Consider the following 20,314-nt stretch of genomic DNA (forward strand, 5'->3'; position numbering starts at 1 on the left):
ATTTTTAACATTTATTTCAGATTCCTAGATCCAATTCTTAACTTAGTTTATAGAGTATGCTTCGATATCTGAAAAACAGTCTAGTTACTTCTTCCCCAAGATAACTTTAGCAGAAATGAAGTGGGTGAATGAATCTTTTACCACGTCATCGTATTCATTATTGTGACACCCAGAAAGCTTCTTCAGCAATATTAAATACAATCCATATGCGAGGCCCCCTTCTTGTCACTTAACTCATAATAACTCACACAATACTCATCACAACTCCAGGAAATAGGTGTTGTTATTTCTTCATTTTATTTATTTTTTTAAGAGAGAGAGAGGACACAAATGGGGAGGGAGAGAGAGAGAGAGAGAGAGACAAGGAGAGAGAGAATCTCAAGCTGGCTCCATGCCCAGCACAGAGCTCTACACAGGGCTTGAACCGAAGACCCTGAGATCATGATCTGAGCTGAAATCAAGAGTCGGTTGCTCAACTGCCCAAGGCCCTAGGCGTTCCTATTTCTTCTTTTAAAAAATAGAGAATCTGAGTCACGTGGAAGTTAGTTTACATCAGTAGTAACACAACAGTCTGCTCAAAACTTTGGATTTCATATAATGAGTTATGCTGCCTGTGAGCATCCAGCATAGTTTTATGAAGATAATAAACCAACACAGAATTAAAAAAAAGAGTTTATATAGGTATTTTCTAATTGCCTTCCAACACCATTTTTGGACTATACTTAATAGATGTGTTATATTTTTGACCCTCATTAAATACCTAGAAGGTTTCTGAGAACTCATTACTATTTATCAAGAAACTAACAGCAACTTATATTGTATTCAATGACCAAACAACAGGATCACTGTCCAGATGTTTTTCACATGTTCAGAAGAGTTGAAGGCAAGCAGAATTGCTGCCATGGGTTGTGTGGGAAGGACATATTTTTATATCAGTTATACTCCCCTAAATATGAGACTTCCATTCATAGGACTCTAGCGAGGCCATGAATTTAGCCAAGGGTATAACAGTGGTTCATTTCTATAACAGAGGGAAAACATAAGTCAATACAGCCGAAAAGACCAGCATTTTAAAATGAGTGATGGTAGCTGATGAATCATTTCTGCCTATTACCATGTTATAATAATAAGAGAGGAAAACGATATTTAGAGTTGAAGGGCAGTAAATATGGAACAAATAAACTAAAATGGTATAACAGAGTGCACAATCAACGTATGGAATATACTACTACAGAATGTAATATCATTGAATAATGTGGATAGATTCCTCAAACATTCAGGCAATTTTATGACCATAGGCCACATTTGTCTTGAATATAAGTTAAAAAGATGGTAATCAAATCTCATGCTTCTGGAAGGAAAGTGATTGCCTATTAGACATTATTTTGGATAATGTTTTTATTTGTTTTCTTCTGAATTATAAGCTGGTGTAGGGAGGATATTAAATAGCTTTTTTATTCTTTGGTATTTTTAGTTTGTCCCATTTTGTGGCATTTATCTCATATTGCTTTGTATGCAATAATTTGTGCACATATCCAAATCTTTTGAATTCTCAAATTGTTAACTCCTTAATGGGAAGAACTATATCTATTCAACCTATGTTTTCCAAATAGCTGATGAATGGAATTACATATGATAAGGGATCAGGCAGTATATGCTATACGTTCTTTAAGTATATGCAGTCCCAAGGCAAATCTTGATTTCTCTTATCAAATTTCCTGCAGTGTGCTTCCTGTTTTTGAATGTAAATTTTGCTTGGGCATTTTGACACAATACTTGGAGAAAAAGATGTGAAGAGGCACCAATATTACCAGTAGTTCGAATGACTTGGTTGTGTGATATTAAAGTGATTTAGTTGTATAATATAGAATGAGAAAATGCTTTGAACAAACATTTGAATTCTCTCCTTGCATATGTGTATGTACAAATAAACAGTAAGAATTTGCGAGATTGCTAAGAAAAACCCACTGTTTTCTCTATAGACAATAGGAGCATGTGTCTTTAATGCTCTAGAAAAGGAAGCTAGTTAGCAAGCAGTGATTACCTAAACACTATCTGAAAAGCAAACTTTATATCCTGTTGACCATATAACAGCTTGCCTAGAACATTTTCTTGATGTTTCAAACCTAAAATAACCCAAAGTCTTGATGTTTCACCCCAAGCCTCCTTTACCCAGTTCTCATAATTTTATTAAATAGCAATTGTATATTTTCAGTTGCTCATACCTAAAATCTTGGATTCTCATTCTCCCACACTCTACATAAAATCTATCAGCAAATTCTTGAGGCTCCTTTTCAAAATTAGTCTGGAATCTGACCTCACCTGTACTTGGACAAGCTGCCAGCCCAGCCCTAGCCCTATCAGCTACCACCAGAACCGATGCAATAGCCTCCTAACTGGTCTCCCATTCTTCTCATTCATCTCACTTAAGCATCCAGAACTATCTTTTTATAACAAAAGTAAGATCATAGTAATCCTCTGATCTAAACCTACCCTTTACTTCCCATCTTATTTATCTATTTGTTTTTTGTTTGTTTGTTTGTTTATTAAGTAGGCTTCACACCCAGCACGGAGCTTAACATGGGGCTTGAGCTCACCACTCTAAGATCAAGACCTGACCTGAGATCAAGAGTCAGATACTTAACCAACTGAGCCAACCAGGCTCATAATAAAATCCAAAGACTATATTTTTTAAGGCCCTACATGATCTGAACTACAGTTGCATTTTCAACTTTATTTCCTATCACACATTTCTTCTCTCAATTTGACCCAGGCATGTTGCTCTCTCCACTATTCTGCAAAAATACCAAGAATGCTCACTTTTAATGCCCTTCTCCTAGATATTCATAAGGCTGCATATTTTATTCTGATCAGCCATCACCCCCTCAGAGAAGTCTTGCATGATTATCTCTATCCGCAAGGAGGAACCCCTGTCACGGTGATGCCATTCATTAGTATTGACATTATATTTTACATTGATTTGCTCCTTGTCTGAATTCCTTACCAGAAGGTAATATCCATAAGCACAGGAACTTAATCTACTGCAATATCCTTAATACTAAAAATAATTACTATCACATAGTAGGTACTCTCTATATATTGGATGAATTAATAGATACTATATTTATTTATATTTATGTAAAAGATGTTTAAATAACAAGTACATTGCTTGCTAAACTCAGTTCAATCAATTGGAATGCATGCACACACATAGAAATGTACTCCTAATTTGTTAATGTTTACCTAGATAAGTGGCAGTTTAATTGGAAAGAAAAAGTAATACAACAAGTATTGATATAGAGAGATGTAAATGAGTGAGAGAAGAGAAATTTAAGGAAAACATGAAAGGAAAGAAAACAAATGAAAATAAGGTTAATTATTAGACTAACCCTCAGAAGAAGTTGTATATTTGGAGTAGAAGAGTAAATCAAGAGAAACATTTTTAAAGAAAGTAGGTGGTTTTATTTGATAAAGAGTGGGTTTGGGGTTGTATCAATGGGCCAAACAATCGGTAGTCAGCCTGGACTGCACAATACTAGTTAAGATGTGCTCCTTCTAGTGATTTTCTTCTGAGCCTTCTGACTCACCAAGACACCCTTCCCGGAACAAATGAGAGCAGGATTGCTAGCAATGTTAAATGACTCTGGCTTCTTTTCTCCACCCCCCCCCCCCACCCCGCCAGATTCTTAAGAATGATAGTTTTTCAGCTCTGTAAGTCAAATCATGACATCTCTTTAAACTCATACATATTATTTCCCTGGTGCCAGAAGTTGATGTGTCATGGAAAGATGGCCTACAGCTATGCCTTATAAAGCTAAGAAAAATAAAGTACACGATGTTCCTCCTGTTGTCAGGCATTCTCCTTATAACTAAACCATGCTGTCCCCCTTCATTCTGTTTGTTCTGACAAGTTTGCATGTCAGGCCATCTATTTCCTTTCCGAGTGCTCTGTTGATAAAGTGCTTGGTCATACTAAAAGTCCTGGAGAGCTCATCAGTGCAAGGTTTTCACTGAACCAGCTGCTTATAAAATTTTTCATGGCAAGTCAGCAAAGTGTAAGTATGCAGCCATTGCTGGAGTGCAGCTTAAATGAATTGACCGAGTAGTTGTTTTCTGGGCTGTTTGTAACATATATTATATCAAATGTGCTCAGTGTTTTGATATATTTATATATTTACATCTTGAATCCTAAGGAAAACTTGTGAAAACACTTTTTTTTTTGCTACTTAGAAAGTGATTATCATAACAACTAAATTCCATTTTTGAATTTCATTATACTCTTGATGTTATCAAGACACATCTCTTGGGGCGCCTGGGTGGCGCAGTCGGTTAAGCGTCCGACTTCAGCCAGGTCACGATCTCACGGTCCGTGAGTTCGAGCCCCGCGTCAGGCTCTGGGCTGATGGCTCAGAGCCTGGAGCCTGTTTCCGATTCTGTGTCTCCCTCTCTCTGTCCCTCCCCCGTTCATGCTCTGTCTCTCTCTGTCCCAAAAATAAATAAACGTTGAAAAAAAAAAAAAAAGACACATCTCTAGAAAGTATTTTCCTTACAATATAAGAAGAGATGAAAACCTGCAGCTGGCTAAAGATGTGTGGTTTGCTCTACCCACTTCTGACTATCAGACTAAATACTCATGATTCATCTGCGTTAGCAAAATTACTGTGGTTTTAGGCCATGGATCTTTGATCTCTTGCAAATATTCAAATCTGAGAATGACACTCCTTGGATATGAAGAGCCTAAAATATAGCAACATTATGTATATCTCAATCCATCTTATTTTCTTGAATAGTGTGTAATTCCCTAAGCTAAACCAAGAAATGTGGAAATCAGTTATCAATAAAGACGATTAAAGAAAAGTGAAACATTCTATTTTAGGTCAGTGTAGCACAAGAGCAAATGGGGACTTGGAAATTATTTGATGAACTCCACAATAGTAGGTGGCATAGGAATTCAATGAGGTTAACCATCCCAACTTGTATTCAATTTACCCAATTATGAATGGTTCATAATTAAACTTTTGTTCTAAATTATTTAAATAATTTGGTTTCAGAAAACTAGACTAAAATAGACTTATGTGTACACTAAATGAATCTTTAAGATAATTTTTAGATTAAAACTCATTAAGAGTTAGGTGGTCGTATACTTTAAACATCTAAGGCTCTGCAGTGTAATAATTGAAAAATTTGACATTTTCCAAGGAATTTTAAGAAGATAATTAGATTAGATGATTGGTTCAGTCTTCCATTAAAAAAAGGAGAAATTAACCTGGAAGTGTTTTTCTCTCAAAAAAATTTTTCTTTTGAAAGACTAAGATAGTTATATCGGTTACTCATCTAATCCAAAATTATCAATTAAAACCCATCTATCACTTCATTTTTGGTTATTCCTATTCACTCTCTGGGAAAATAGAAAAAAAAATATTAAAATAATAACATACATATTCCTTAAAACTTCTAGAATAAATACAGGGTACTCATTTGAGTCCAAGACATCTTAAAACATCCTCTCCATGTTTCCTCTCCTAACTAATGAAACCTTTATGGGAATCCGAGGGATTATTGAAAGATTCACTAGCTTAACTCAGCAACATGCAATTAATATATTTCAGAGGTTACATAGTGTTGGCATTCCAGTACTAGATGTTTTTTTTTTTGTTTTCATGTCTTTTCGTAAAACAGATTACTATGCATGTCTAAAATTAGATGATAATTAGATAATAGTAATACATAAACCAATAGTACACTTGTAGAAAAAGCATTAAATTTAATAATATCTACTGCAACTGAAAAAAAAAAAAAACATCGTATCTAATTTCCTATGAGATCTAGACCAATTTAATCTTTGGCAGTGAGAAGAAAACCCCACTCATTTATTCATTTAATCATTATTTTCCGGTAAATATTTCTACTATCAGATGGCCTAGATTTCAAACCTGAGCTTACTCCTATGACAAGTATATGACTTTGAACAAGTCACTTAACATCTCTGATTCCCTTATTTTTAATCAGTAAAAAAATGGACATAATAATAGTAATAATTTCATAGGATTGTTTTTAAGATTAAATGTGGCATTTCATGTCAAGCATTAATTCATGTCTATCAGAGAATATTTCTAGAGCTTTACAAGTGGTTAAGATAAGACAATAGCTAAAAAAAACTCACAAACCTATAAAATTGTGATTTGCTGAGTGATATAAAGAGGTACTAGCTACTATGAGATTTAAAAGAGGGAAATCTGCCATAGTAAGAATGGAGTGTTTGTTTGTTTGTTTGTTTGTTTGTTTGTTTTAATGACCAAGGGAAGAGAATGAACAAAGTGCATTTAACGGAAGAAACATATTTAAGAACACCTTAGGATAATTGTCATTATTCCAAAAACAGCATCTACAAGTGCAGAAGAATTTCCATTTTTCTGTTCAGTGAGGGAGATATTTAAACTACAGCTAATAGAGAAACATGAAAATAGTCCCTCTCTTCATAAAGAAATTATCAGCATACCAGGTACCTGCAGTCACAGGCACATGGTACTTAAATAAAAGACGCAGAATCTGCAACATATGCACCCTTTCTCATAAACATTAAGGAAAAGTTCAGGCTTCCACAGAAGCCAAAGTATCTAGTGTCCAGACAAGTCTTAGTTGAGCAGTGTGCAATGTACTGGGCTTGAGTGAACACGAGAGGCTGAAATCCTCAGGGTCTGCAGATCTACTTCTTCCAGTCTACTCAGTATTCTTTGGAAAGGCAAACTTGGGAAGAATAGTTGGGCTCCTCATGTTCCTCTGAAATAGAAGCAGGACATAGTATTTCACTAATTTTATATACAATGTTGATGCCCCCATATTAGGAAGAAGGATTGGATAAGGCACTTGGCTGCCAACAGCTGGGAGGGTAAAAACAGCAAAGTGTACAGGAGAAGCCCTCGGATCCTATTTGAACTGTTCCCTTAGACAGTATTTTGCACTTTTTGAAAATAAATATTCCCTGATGCACTTGTTAAATACGCAGGTTTCCAGATACCTATCCTAAACATTTTAATTCACTGGTTCCATAGTGGGACCATTTTAGAAAGTACCCCAATTATATCTGATCAAAAGGAAGTATTAGGGAAAACTGCATGTAACCACATTTTTGATGGTTAGTGAAAAAAAATTAAGACTCGTATTTAAACTTAGGGAATATTATTTATAGTTTGTTTAATAAATACATGTAAGATGAAATGCATAAGATTATTGTACACATGTGGATTTCATCTCTTTCAACAAATTGTTTTGTTTATTATTAACATCACAAGTTCAAGAGTTTCAGGATATTCTTTTTTTAATTATTTATCAATGTTTATTAATTTTTTGAGAGACAGAGACAGAGCATGAGTGGGGGAGGGGCAGACAGAGAGGGAGACACAGAATCCGAAGCAGGCTCCAAGCTCTGAATTAACAGCACAGAGCCTGACGTGGGGCTCGAACTCACAAATCCTAAGATCATGTCCTGAACCAAAGTTGGATGCTCAACCAACTGAGCCACACAGGTGCCCCAGAGTTCCAGGATATTCTGACAGAGATACCACCAGAGTGAAGATGTAGCATTAAAATCATGGTAACTGGAATGAGCATTACTATTTATAAATTTCATTTTTTTTAAATAAAGTTATACACTGAACAAGTATTTATACTGAGCACTTATGCATAAAATAATAAATATATTTTTATTCATATTTTTCATATATGCTGTGTATTTTACTCCAACATAGCAATGTTTCCTACAGTTTTTCCAGCCTAAAACTTTGAGTTGGTTCAGCCATCTTTTACCTTTCTTCCTTCACACTTACAAGTGAGAATCCCAGAGACTGGTCAGTATCACCAAGCATAAATGAACTATACACTTGTGACTCAGAAGTTAGGCACCTCTCATCCCTGAAATAACCTGCTATGACTTTCAGTTCCTTGGTTCATTAATACTTTTTTATTTAATTGAAAATATTAAAAATATATCAGAGTTTTACAAGGTTTAGCATCTGTGACTGTCAACATAATGATTTATGCTATTAAATTCTCCCAAACACTGGGGCATCTTGGTGGCTCGGTTGGTTGAGCTTCAGACTTCGGCTCAGGTCATAATCTTGCGGCTTGTGGGTTGGAGCCCCATGTTGGGCTCTGTGCTGATGGCTCAGAGCCTGGAGCCTGTTTCAGATTCTGTGCCTCCCTCTCTCTCTCCCCCTCCCCCAATCATTCTCTGTCTCTCTCTCCTTCGAAAGGAAATAAATGTTAAAAAAAAAATTCTCCCAAACACCTTAAAAACTCACATCTGTTGTTTCAAAGACAAATTTTACAATAATATATGTGTAAAGTGTGTGTTCCCATTTCTTTCTTCCATTTCAGGTTGTATACTGAGTGCGTACACATTGTCTTATGTCCACTAGACGAAACCATACACTGTGATATTTTTGTTATTAAGATGGTTGAATTTTTAAATTTTTGCTATTTTTATAATATCTATGTAGGAAATGTAGATGTGAATGAAGCAAGAAAATAAAATCCACCTTTCTCACAATGTTTTAGCATTTTTACTTCCATAACTCTTCAAAGAGTTTGGCCTAATTTGGGTTAGGTTTCCATCTCAATAGGCCTGCCCACTGATGCTAATTCAACTTTGCCTTAAGTAGCATAGATATCAAAAGTATCTCCTGCTGCTTAAGTATATTGCACTCTTCATTAAGGATTGAGGGAATATGTGCAAGGTAATGAGAACCCATGTGAGTTTCACAACCATCCTGAAAATCACTTCTTTTTCCATGGCTGTTCCTTGTATGCCAATTTCAAAGTCCCTACCAATGTACCTCTCTCTCTTTCTCTCTGTCTCAATTCTTTTAATGAAAACCTCACCCTTAATGTGACGGCAATGCATTTAAATGTTAAATACCAGTATTTTATATTAATTGAATGTAATTCTAATTAATTTAGTTTGAAAAAATATTTGCTACTCATTGTGCAACCTATTTGCTAGTGAAAACTACAGAATAAAAGCAAACATTCCTTTCTTATTTTAAGCAGTTTTGTTCCATGGGTTTATGTAGGTACATAGGAACTTGAGAGTTATCTCAAACCTTCATGGAGCAAACTTATTTTTAAATTTACAAAAATAAGTTAAATGACAGCTTTGGTTGTGTTTGCTTTTTAGATGATATAATATAAACCTAAATGAAACGAAAGCCTGATATTTTACTTATATATATCCATCTCTTAGAAAATAATTATTTCTATTGTTCTTTATATCCCCTGTACCTGTTATATTTCTTAGGAGAAGGAAAGAGTGGACACATTCTAGGGCTACTTATTTATGCTGCTATGGGACACACTGGGGTCCACCATAACTCTGTGAAATATCATGTGGACAGTGGCCCAGTAGCCAATATTTACACTTTTACCCTCCTAAAGAATAAAGAGACTTAGCTCAACCTGACCTACCTGCATAGGCTCAGGAGAGATGCATCAGATTTTCTGTGCTGCACAGTATCTTAGTTGTGGCATCCAAACCTGGCCTATCCTCAGATCCATATGGAGATCTTATTAAAAATCAGAATATGGAGCTTCACCTCAGGCACTTTGAAGCTTAATATTTTCACTGGATCCTACAAATCTGTAGTTATGATAGAAAATTCAGAAAAAAGAAACTATGAACAGAGATTATTTAATGGTTTGGACAAGAAGTCACATTTCAGTATCTCCATCTATTGTTTTTACAACTACATTATGCTGATGAATATATTCTGTGAGACACAATGCTAAGAAAACGTCTCATCAAACCACAAACTCTTTGTAATGTAGCCTTTGATAAATTGAGGCACATTCAGCATTTCCATTGCACAACTTGTGTCCATCTCCCCATAGAAATTTGGAGAAAGAAGTTTGATCTTCTTGAAACACTACACCAGATAGTGTGTGTGTGTGTGTGTGTGTGTGTGTGTGTGTATTCCCATTATGCAATCAGGCTTACAGCAAAATGATTTCAACATATTCTAAACCATTTTGCTTTGAGGAAATGAAATATATATCACATAAAATAAACTATATGGTCCATTATTTACTAATTATATTTTTATGTTGAAAAAATCATCAGGAATTTATAGCACAACTTGAGTGAACTATATGTGTTGACATGATTCTTATCCTTTAGGATCTTTTAATATATACTGTGTATATTTATTTAGAAAATATATGCATATTTATATATAGTGTAGGTTTACTTAGAAAATATATTTGCATAGTAAAAAAATTACTGTATATGTGAAAAATTTTGTCTTTTCAAATTGCATTTGGCGTGTATTTTTCATAAGTCCTACCTCACTAAAATAAACTTCTTTAGCATTAGCATGTCTTCTAGCTTTTTAATGGTTTGCAAAACACTTTAGGGCTATTTTCAATGTAATGGGAGGTGCTGGAATCTATGTGGTGGTTCTAACAACACAGAACTTTCTGTAAAAAAAAAAAAAAAAATTGAAAGAGTATGATTTGTTTGCCGATTTCCTCCATTATGTGAGAACCAGAGTGTTAAATCCTAAGCTAAAGTTGGTCTGAATACGAAATATGACACGATATTTGCTTTTTTTTCTTGCTTCTTTACTGTCTCGTAGCATCAAAACAGCGAGATTCCCTGATTTAAGTTCTGCTCAATTGCATCCTTGCTCACAAAAGCAGACCACATTTAACCAAGTTATTTTTTCTCGTTATTTTTTATAAGTAATTCAAGTTTTCATTTTGTACTTTCTTCTAAAGAAGCAAAACAAAATAATCAAGCAAAACAAAAACAAAACAAAACACAAAGAAACCTCTAAAACTTCACAAAGTACTAGTTATTGGCAGCAGTGCTTTTACGTTGCTGCTGCCACCTAGTGGCTTTCCGTGGGAAAGCTATCTGCTGGTTTGGGAAGAATAAACTTCCCCGGGGCTCTTCAAACCACTAAGCGGTCAAGTTGATTCTCTTACCCTGTTAGTCCTCTTTTCACGGGAAACACGTTTTAGCAAACAGAAGAAAAATATGTTGCGTTCAAAAAGAATTCTAAGTCCTTCATCAACAGAACAGAGAAGCTGATGAAATTCAATGAAAGCATTGGGGAAATACACTTACTATCTAAATAACATATACAAATTTACCAAAACCTCCTCCTTTTTTTCTGTGATTTAAGGTTTTCTATTGCCATTTCAGGTAGGAGATATACTGGCCTCCTTGTAGTAAAGAACTGCGGAGGGAAAGAGATGGATGAAAAGAGGGATGAGAAGGCAGAGATAGGCTATGTTTTATCTAGCAATTAGCTGCTTACTAAATCTTAAAAGTGATGATTATAGTTATTGTTTCTGTTGTGGGCTTTCCCCTCTGCTCTTCTGTTTACACTCTGTATTGTACAGAAAAGAATTCATCTTCTGGCGATTAATGCCAGTCATTCATCAAGTGGGGCAAATGCCCCAGCATCCTTTGAAATGATTAGACAAAATAAGGACATCCTCTCTCAGGTAATTTGCTGTGAGAATTAATTTGTTAACTTTTCTAAAGGAATAAGTGACCACAAAGTTAAAATAGGATAGATGTTTGGACACACAAGGGAAGCTTAAAAGTGTTGCAAGCAATACAGAAGCAAAGGACCTGGTACATGTTATATACTAAGACAAAATGATTGAAAAATTTACCAGTATTGACAAAAGTATTTTGACCACTTTCAGCCTCACATTGCGAAATTTGGCTATAGTGCTCAGCTATTCATGTTGTAAATATCCAAAATATCATACTACACACTGGATTGGTATTGCATACAGGTCTTTGTCATGGCCAGTATGGTGTTGAAAGCCTATAATAAAGAGAAACAGGCAATATACATTTTAAAAATTAATGCCAATGTAAAATGTGATAACAATAGAAAGGAAATTCAATCAGTGCTTGATGTTATACAATCAGGATACAATAGAGAGGTTAGAAATCACTCCAAGTCTTTAAACAAAGGGAATTTCATGCCAGGGATTATATTACAAGTGATAAAATACACGGGAATCTCCAAAATTAGCAACTGCAAAAAACTGCTACCACTCCAATATGTGATCATCAAAGGAAAGAGCCAGTGTTACCCCAAGGAAGAAGCCAAAGCCACTCAAAAAGAAGCTGATTCATGGTGGGCCTGCGTCATCAAAAAGGGAGCTAGGGAGAAGATACAACTATTACTAGAGAAGCAAAGAGAAAAACCCTGGTAGCCCCTTTCCACTTGCCCCCCAGTCTTATAACAAAGCCTTCAACTGACTGCAAAAAGAGTCAAAAGCCAGGTTACGTGGGAGCCTACATATGTAAACTGCAATGATCAGTGCCTAATACAGAATAGAGCCAAGAAAGAGAAAGGAGTGAACTTAAGATGAAAACAAGTCCAGGACTGGCATGGGTAAGGAAAGTATAAGGCAGACAAATGAGAGGTCTGACAGAGGAACATAACCTGATCCATGAAGAAAGAATAGACTGTGCAGGAGAGAAGGGAAGGGGTAGAGCCTATCATGGAAGCAAAAAATGTGAGGCAGGACAAGGAAGGCAGACTAAATGGTACAATCAGGAATCGATGATGAGAAGACTGGCAATTGAAAACAAGTATGGCTTATCTAGTCAAATTTGGAGAGTCAAAAAGCCTTGAATGCTAGAATAAGAAGTTTGAAATCAATCCATAGACCAGCAATTCCCAAAGACCACTCCATAGGATGCTAGTTCTGGAAGATGCTGAAAGATTTTGCTTGTGTAAAAGTTGTCATCTTCAAAACAGTTTGAGAGATATCAGGGTTTTGAGAGCCTTTTATATTTGATTTTATATTTGTTTTATTTATTTGTTTGTGATGCATCTCAAGGGCCCAGTGTTTTGCCACAAGATGCTCTGAAAAAACTGCTAAAGAATTTGCAAATCCTGACACTTAGCACGCTGAGTGAGGAATGATATGTTCTTAAAGCAACTAATCACCAAAGACTGAAGTAAGCAAAAATACTATTGTAGTAAGCTATAATTGATTCAGATAAACTCATTCAGAGTTTATGATCTACTAGCTGGAACTGTGCTTAGTTGAAAAAGTGTTTGTTTAAAATAACCAAGTGTTAATGGATTTTAACATAATAGATTTAATCTGAAAAAAGAAAGGTGATAATTACAAATAAGTCTCATTTATTCACTGACGCACAAATAGCAAAGCCTCTTATTAAATCAGCAGTTTTAGTTGCCAAATATTTGGAAAAAAAATTTATTTAAGATTGTTCTAAATGAAATTATTGCCTAAACCAGAAATTGTTCTAATAATGGAGACCTCTGTTTAGAAGATCAACATAGCTCTTGATGATAATAATAATAATAATAATAATAATACTGAAATAAATCCCATTGTCTATAGGCATCCAGTAATGGGCAGGAAAGAGTTAATATCAGGCTTGTAGCCCATTTCTTCCCTTCTTGGGCAAAGTATGGGAGAATCATGACTGTGGCCAAATGTCTATGAAAACATTATTAACAGAGCACACTAGTAGAAAAACACCAAGAATCCTAACCTATAAAGTGTTTGGGGAGGATATGGCTGGTGAATCTGGATTACTTATTGTAGATAAATCTGGAATTCATGATTTATGGGGCATAGATGGCTGGAGAATGGGGAATAGTCACATGAGTTATGTAATTAGTAGAACACAATACAAGGTTTTCCAAAACTAACTTGGCTAACATTTATCACCAATACTCTTGCATATACTACTCATTAACCTCATATGTTAATCCCAAATTGAAATAGGAATCAATGTGAGAGAATGCAGCCATGAGGAGCTGCATTTGATGTGTCGAGTTCCTCTAGGAAAAAGATGTCTTGCTAGTCACTTAGGACCTTTGAATCATTAGTAGATCTCTTTGATGGTTAAGAGCCATGGTCTTTCCCCAGTCTGATTTGACAATTTAGCTTTTTGTAGTAACATAGATTGGGAGAGTTGGTGTGATGAACTTTTAGACCTGAACTTTTAGAACTTTTAGACACATCTTTTCATGTGTCTGTTGGCCATATGTATGCCTCCTTTGGACAAATGTCTGCTCATGTCTTCTGCCCATTTTTAAATTGGATTATTTGAGTCTTGTGAGGGTGGGTATTCAGTTGTATAAGGTCTTTATATATTTTGGATACTCACTCATATGTGAAATTTAAGAAACAAAACAAATTATAATGACTTACATACTTTAAAAAAAGAAATAAAGGGGTTGAAAACATAATGAATATTTGTTGCTGGGATGGTTACTCATGTATTCTTTTTTTTCATTTTTTTTAACATTTATTCATTTTTGACAGTGAGAGAGACACAGTATGAGTGGGGGAGGCGCAGAGAGAGAGAGGGAGACACAGAATCCGAAGCAGGCTCCAGGATCTGAGGTGTCAGCACAGAGCCCGATGCTGAGCTGTCAGCACAGAGCATGTAAGTTCACAGGGCTTGAACTCACAGACTGTGAGATCATGGCCTGAGCTGAAGTCAGGTGCTTAACCGACTGAGCCACCCAGGCACCCCTACTCATGTATTCTTGTATGAAAGTGGCAAAATTAGTCGAACTATAGGGGGAAGTCTTAACAATGGGATTTGGGATAATATACCTAAATCTGGGGAAATTGGGTAAGTGAATAGATAAAGAATGCAAGTAAAGACACCTGGGTGGCTCAGGTGGTTGAGCATCTGGCCTTTGATTTTGGCTCCAGTCATGATCTCACAGTTATGTGAGTTCAAGCCCTGCATTGGGCTCTGAACAGTAACCACACGGAGCCTACTTGGGATTTTCTCTCTCTCTCTCAAAATAAATAAACTTAAAAAAAGATAGAAAATGAATAAAGTAGAAAGAAAGTACATAAAGACATACTATTCCCTGGCTGCTAATAGCACTCTTGGTAAAACTCTCAAAATATATAAGAAGACATTAAAAAAGAGGAAGGAGAAGTAAGACTTTTTTTTCTTGATTTAGTAAAGACATTGTAGTCAATTACAGTGCAGGTGACTTCAAATTCCAGAGGTTATGCTGTGAAGATTGGGGCACTTTATGTAGAAATATAAGCACAAGCTGAAAAATTCCTGCTAACATGGATTCTCAGGATAAATAATCAGAAAACAAATCACTAATTTTATATACAGCTGAATGAAAGGAGATATTTGGATGATGGATGACCAATCCCATGTGGCTGAAAACCTTTATGGAAAGACACTTCCAGATCATCTGATAGCTAAATTGTTGCAATGGGTTAAGGTGAGGTTTCTTCAGCTTACACTGACAGAGGTAATTTCTCTATACTCTCTTTGACCAACAAATGGAACATTACCTTCTTTAAAAAACTTTTTATGTTTATTTATTTTTGAGAGAGAGACAGAGTGTGAGCAGGGGAGGGGCAGAGAGAGAGGGAGACACAGAATCTGAAGCAAGCTCCAGGATCTGAACTATTAGCACAGAGCCCAATGCAGGGCTCAAACTCATGAACTGTGAGATCATGACCTGAGCTGAAGTTGGATGCTTAACTAACTGAGCCACCTAGGTGCCCCTGGAATATACCTTCTAAACAGTGAACAGGGGAAAGCAATCCAGGTTTGACTGTATGATGATCAGAAAGATAAACACATAATTTAATGCCATGTACCCAGACTATGATAGATGCAAAAGTATGTAATTAACTATATTCTTGGAGTGGGGGATAGAAAGGAGAGGGTAAGAATATATTCAGAAGACAAGAACAGATCTGCTCACTCAGTGACCATGAAATAGGGCTAAATGATGGAAAAAGAAGATTCATGCTTCCTAAAAAGAAGGTGGCACTCTGGGGGAAAAAGAAAGAGAGAGGGAGAGAGAATGTGAATAGAGAAAATATTAAATATTCTGTGTTCGCATCACTGTCAATGGAATGGGTACTAAGTGTGAGTGAGTGATTCAGCCTTTATCACACTCACATGGGATATTGACTGAGTCAGACCTTCCCTCTGTTTTAGTTGGACCCAATAAACTGGAACCTTTGGAATTGCCCAAACCCTTTTGGATTTAAATGTTAAGCAGTGTAGAATTCTGGGATGTCATAAGAAGATGTCTTCACTCTGATAAAGGAAATGATAGCAGATGGAGTAGAGTGAGTTTCTCAACTCTCTTATAATAGCCCTGCCTGGCCAGCACAGAAGGCAAACTGTTCATGGAGATCAACAGTGCATTGTCAAGGATTAAGTAAAGTGCCCCCCTTTATTTCTTTGGTCATGACCAATAGGGGAAATACTACACCAAAGTAGCAGAAGAACAACAGTCCACAAGGGATTGGAAAACCATATTAGATTTAGCTAAAGTACTATATATACTCATTTTGGAGTCCAGGTTGGCACAATCTTCATTTTAAAGAATGATTGTCATTCTTTGGGTAAATAGCCAGTAGTACATTTGCTGCATTATGTGGAAGTTCTATATTTAACTTTTTGAAGAACCTCCATACTGTTTCCTCAGTGGCTGCCCTAGTTTGCATTCCTGCCAACAGTGCATGAGGGTTCCTTTTTCTCCATATCCTTGCCAACACTTGTGTCTTGTGGTTTTGATTTTAGCCATTCAGACAGGTGTGAGGTGATAGCTCATTGTGGTTTTGATTTGCATTTCCTTGATAATGAGTGATGTTGAGCATCTTTTCATGTGTCTGTTGGTCATCTGTATTCTCCTTTGGAGAAATGTCTGTTCATGTGTTCTGCTCATTTTTAATTGGATTATTTGAGTTTTGTCGGTGGGGGGAGTGTTGAGTTGTATAAGTTCTTTATATATTTTGGGTACTCACTCATACATGGAATTTAAGAAACAAAACAAACAAACAAAGGGGAAAAAAGACAAACTAAAAAATAGACTCTTAACTATGGAGAACAAACTGATGTTACCAGAGGGGAGGTGGGTGGGGAGATGGATGGATGAAGTGGGTGAAGGGTATTAAGAGTACACTTACCTTGACAGAATTGTTGAATCACTATGTTGTACACCCAAAACTAATATAATATTGTATATTAACCACAGTGAAATTGAAATAAAAGAAAATAATAAAAAATAAAATGACAGTCAACAATATACCTGTATAATTTTTTCATATGGATATTTTAATTTATATATATAATATATAATTTATAATATATATATAATTATATATACATAATTAATTTATTCCATCATAATTTAATGTGACAAGTCTTGAACTTGATAACCATTAAGAATAATTTACTGCACTATGTCTATAATATCATGATAACTGTCCCTCAGAAGAAGCATTGCAAAAGAAGTTGTCCTAAGTAATGTATATAGACTGACCAATTATTCCAGGTTAAATTCAAGACCTACTGCATTCTAAGAAGTTTTAGCAAATTATGTGGGATCAAGAGGCCAGAGACATTTCTCAATCTTTGAGAAATCAATGCTTATTTCTTACTCTGCTACTAAAGAATAAGCCCTAGTAGAACTATTTGTAGAAATCACATTACCCAACTAGGAATACTGCTGAATCCTAGTGACTAAGAAGTCCAAAGCTCTTCAAAGGTCCTGGATTGCACTTGGGTATGTTTAAAGGGGATGTTTTCACTGAGAGAGAAAATAGATTCTCTACGTTTTTCATAGGGAAATACTGAAAAATAATAAATATGCACTGTTCAGAGCAGAGAGGAAACCCTAACTACTTTTAATACACTGAATTGGCACTATCGCCAAGCACGTACGGGGGCAATTTAGGGTAATTTGGTAAAATTGAAATACTGAGTAGCAGAGGAGGCATGATGTGCCCCTCTGGCTCCACTTACCTGTCTTTGTCATGCTACCTCTGGTGATTCATTCCACATAGTTAAATTAGACCCTTTGGTAGGAGAGCTTCTCAAGTGTTAACCGAGTAATATCTCTTAGAATATGCTGTTTACCTGCACAAAGTTGCTTTCTGCAGTATTCATTGGTAGAATTGAGTCCAGCGTAGGGAACATATAGACCATGCCATTCGCTCAGAAGATGGTGACATGGAGGTCCACATGCACAATCTCACAATAGATTTGTAGGTAGTGTCGTCTGAAAGAAAAACCTGCAATGGATTGGTTATACTTCTGATATATTGTGACATCACTTAAGCAAAAAGTTAAATACTCTGGGTAAAATGTATTTAAGAAAAGCTACCAATTCTTATTCTACAAACATGCACAATGGTAAGAAAAGTAAAGTATATAAAGAATCAAAGCCCATTGTTACATAAATGTGAGACTGAAGAAAACAGCACTATATAGAGATTGCAGGCCCAATGTGTGATCACACTCCCCATGCATTTTAAGGGCTGCGAACGAATATCTGATTTCTTCTTTTTTTTTTCCGCAAGTCATATAGTAAATAGATGGCACTAACAAAGTCAAATATTAATAACCAAGAACTACAGATCCTCAAATCCCTTTTCCCCTAACCAGCAAAACCCATAGAAATTTACACTGACCAAAGTAAATAGAAAATAAAAGTCAAACCACTTAAACGGTTGACATTTAGGAATGGAGCCAGGCACTCGCTTGCTTTCATCCTTCTGAATCACCAGTGTTATAACAACAGAAATAAGTGATATTATAGATATGGTGTAAAAGTTAGTGTTAACTTTATGAGCATTAATTTAATTAATACCTGCTGGTGATCGACATAATTTTAAATTTCGCCTTGGCAGAAGAGAACCATTTTACTTTTCACATCATAGTTGCTTTTCCTTTTGTTTTTCTAAATAGGAAAGAACTATTTTAAGGAAAAATGGTTCACAGTCATGGCCACATTGATTATGACCAAAATTAATTTTGAACTCCAGTTATTAGTTGCAATGAGCATGATTGGGAATGTAGAATATATAATTTATCAAATTTGTTTTTCTCTGTTTCTCTGATATTCTGTCCTTCTGGAATATAAATTTCAAGCATATCCTTTTGAGAAATTACTTCACTGATCCAGGACAAGTGTAAGTTTTACCTTATTAAATTGTTAAAGTACATACCGAGGCCAGTAATTTTTTTGGTGCGTGCTGGTGATAGAGGATTATGGTCAAGTACACAGTGATTATTGCCTTTCGATGGCTGGCTTTCAGCTTGTAGTATGTGAGCATGTTTAATTAGAGAGAGAAAGGAGAACTGAGATTTCTTCCTTAGCCAGAAACACTAGGCACAATGATGGCTGTGGTAGTGTGGCCACTGAGGAAAGCCAGAAAAAATCAAAATGAACAGAAGCTACCTAGTCAGAATTGTGTTCTATAGAGAAAAAGAAGGCCCACATCAACTGAAACTCTTCCAGTAGCAGGTAATCCCAACTCCAAACACGACTGGTAAAGTCCTTTGTTTTGAATACAACTTGCTCTTCTCCCTTTCCTATGGCACCTTTGGTATATTCTTAGGTGTCCTGAGAAAAGTTCATGGGAGCTCTGCAGAAAACATATCACCTAACTATCCGAGATTCACAGAATTCCACATGCCGTTAATCTTTCAATGAGAAATGGAAAATGTGTAAGAAACCACTTGTTGTGGACTCACTGGTTGCAAGTTATAAAAACCCTGATTTGCAAAAGAAATCTTAAATGTGGGGGTGCCTGGGTGGTTCAGTTAAGTGACTGACTCTTGGTTTCAGCTCATGTCATGATCGCATGGTTCGTGAGTTCAAGCCCTACATCAGGCTGTGCACTGACGGTTCAGAGACTACTTGGGATTTTTCTCTCTCTGTCTCTCTCTCTGCCCCTTCCTCCCTCTCTCTCTTTCTTGAAATAAATTAATTAATTAAAAAAAAAAGAAAAAAATATTAAATGTGGAAAGAATTAACTTTTTATATGTGGTTTATTGGAATTGCTAAAAAATATTTGACTCTATTATCATCTTATACTAGGAAGGCAATGAACACGATTTTAAGGTTTTTTTTTTTCATGTGGTGTCTACATCAAAATACATGAAGAATTATATGTGTTATATTCTATCAATCTAAGATTATTATCATTATATCATCATCATCTTTCAAAGAAGAAGGCAAGTAGGGGAGAAGGGGGAGAAAAAGAAGTAGCAGGAGGAGGTGAAGGAGGAGGAGGAGAACAAGAAGAAGAAACAAGAACAATAAAAATAATTAAAAGCCCATTACGTGCGGGGCGCCTGGGTGGCGCAGTTGGTTAAGCGTCCGACTTCAGCTCAGGTCACGATCTCGCGCTCGGTGAAGTCGAGCCCCGTGTCGGGCTCTGGGCTGATGGCTCAGAGCCTGGAGCCTGCTTTGGATTCTGTGTCTCCCTCTCTCTCTGCCCCTCCCCTATTCATGGT

The 20,314-nt window shown here is 36.0% G+C and overlaps 1 long non-coding RNA gene across 1 annotated transcript; it reads right to left on the reverse strand.

Moving 5' to 3' along the window:
* Nucleotides 1-5,816: 5,816 nt before the first annotated feature.
* On the reverse strand, nt 5,817-18,082 carry LOC132660359 (uncharacterized). Its single transcript, XR_009601736.3, has 3 exons — nt 17,930-18,082; nt 9,463-9,634; nt 5,817-6,780 (listed from the first exon to the last, which is right to left on the reverse strand). It is a non-coding gene; the product is annotated as an uncharacterized LOC132660359 (long non-coding RNA).
* Nucleotides 18,083-20,314: the final 2,232 nt, after the last annotated feature.

This window comes from Panthera onca, chromosome B4 (genome assembly GCF_046562875.1).
Source record: "Panthera onca isolate mPanOnc1 chromosome B4, mPanOnc1 haplotype 2, whole genome shotgun sequence".
NCBI lineage: Eukaryota > Metazoa > Chordata > Mammalia > Carnivora > Felidae > Panthera > Panthera onca.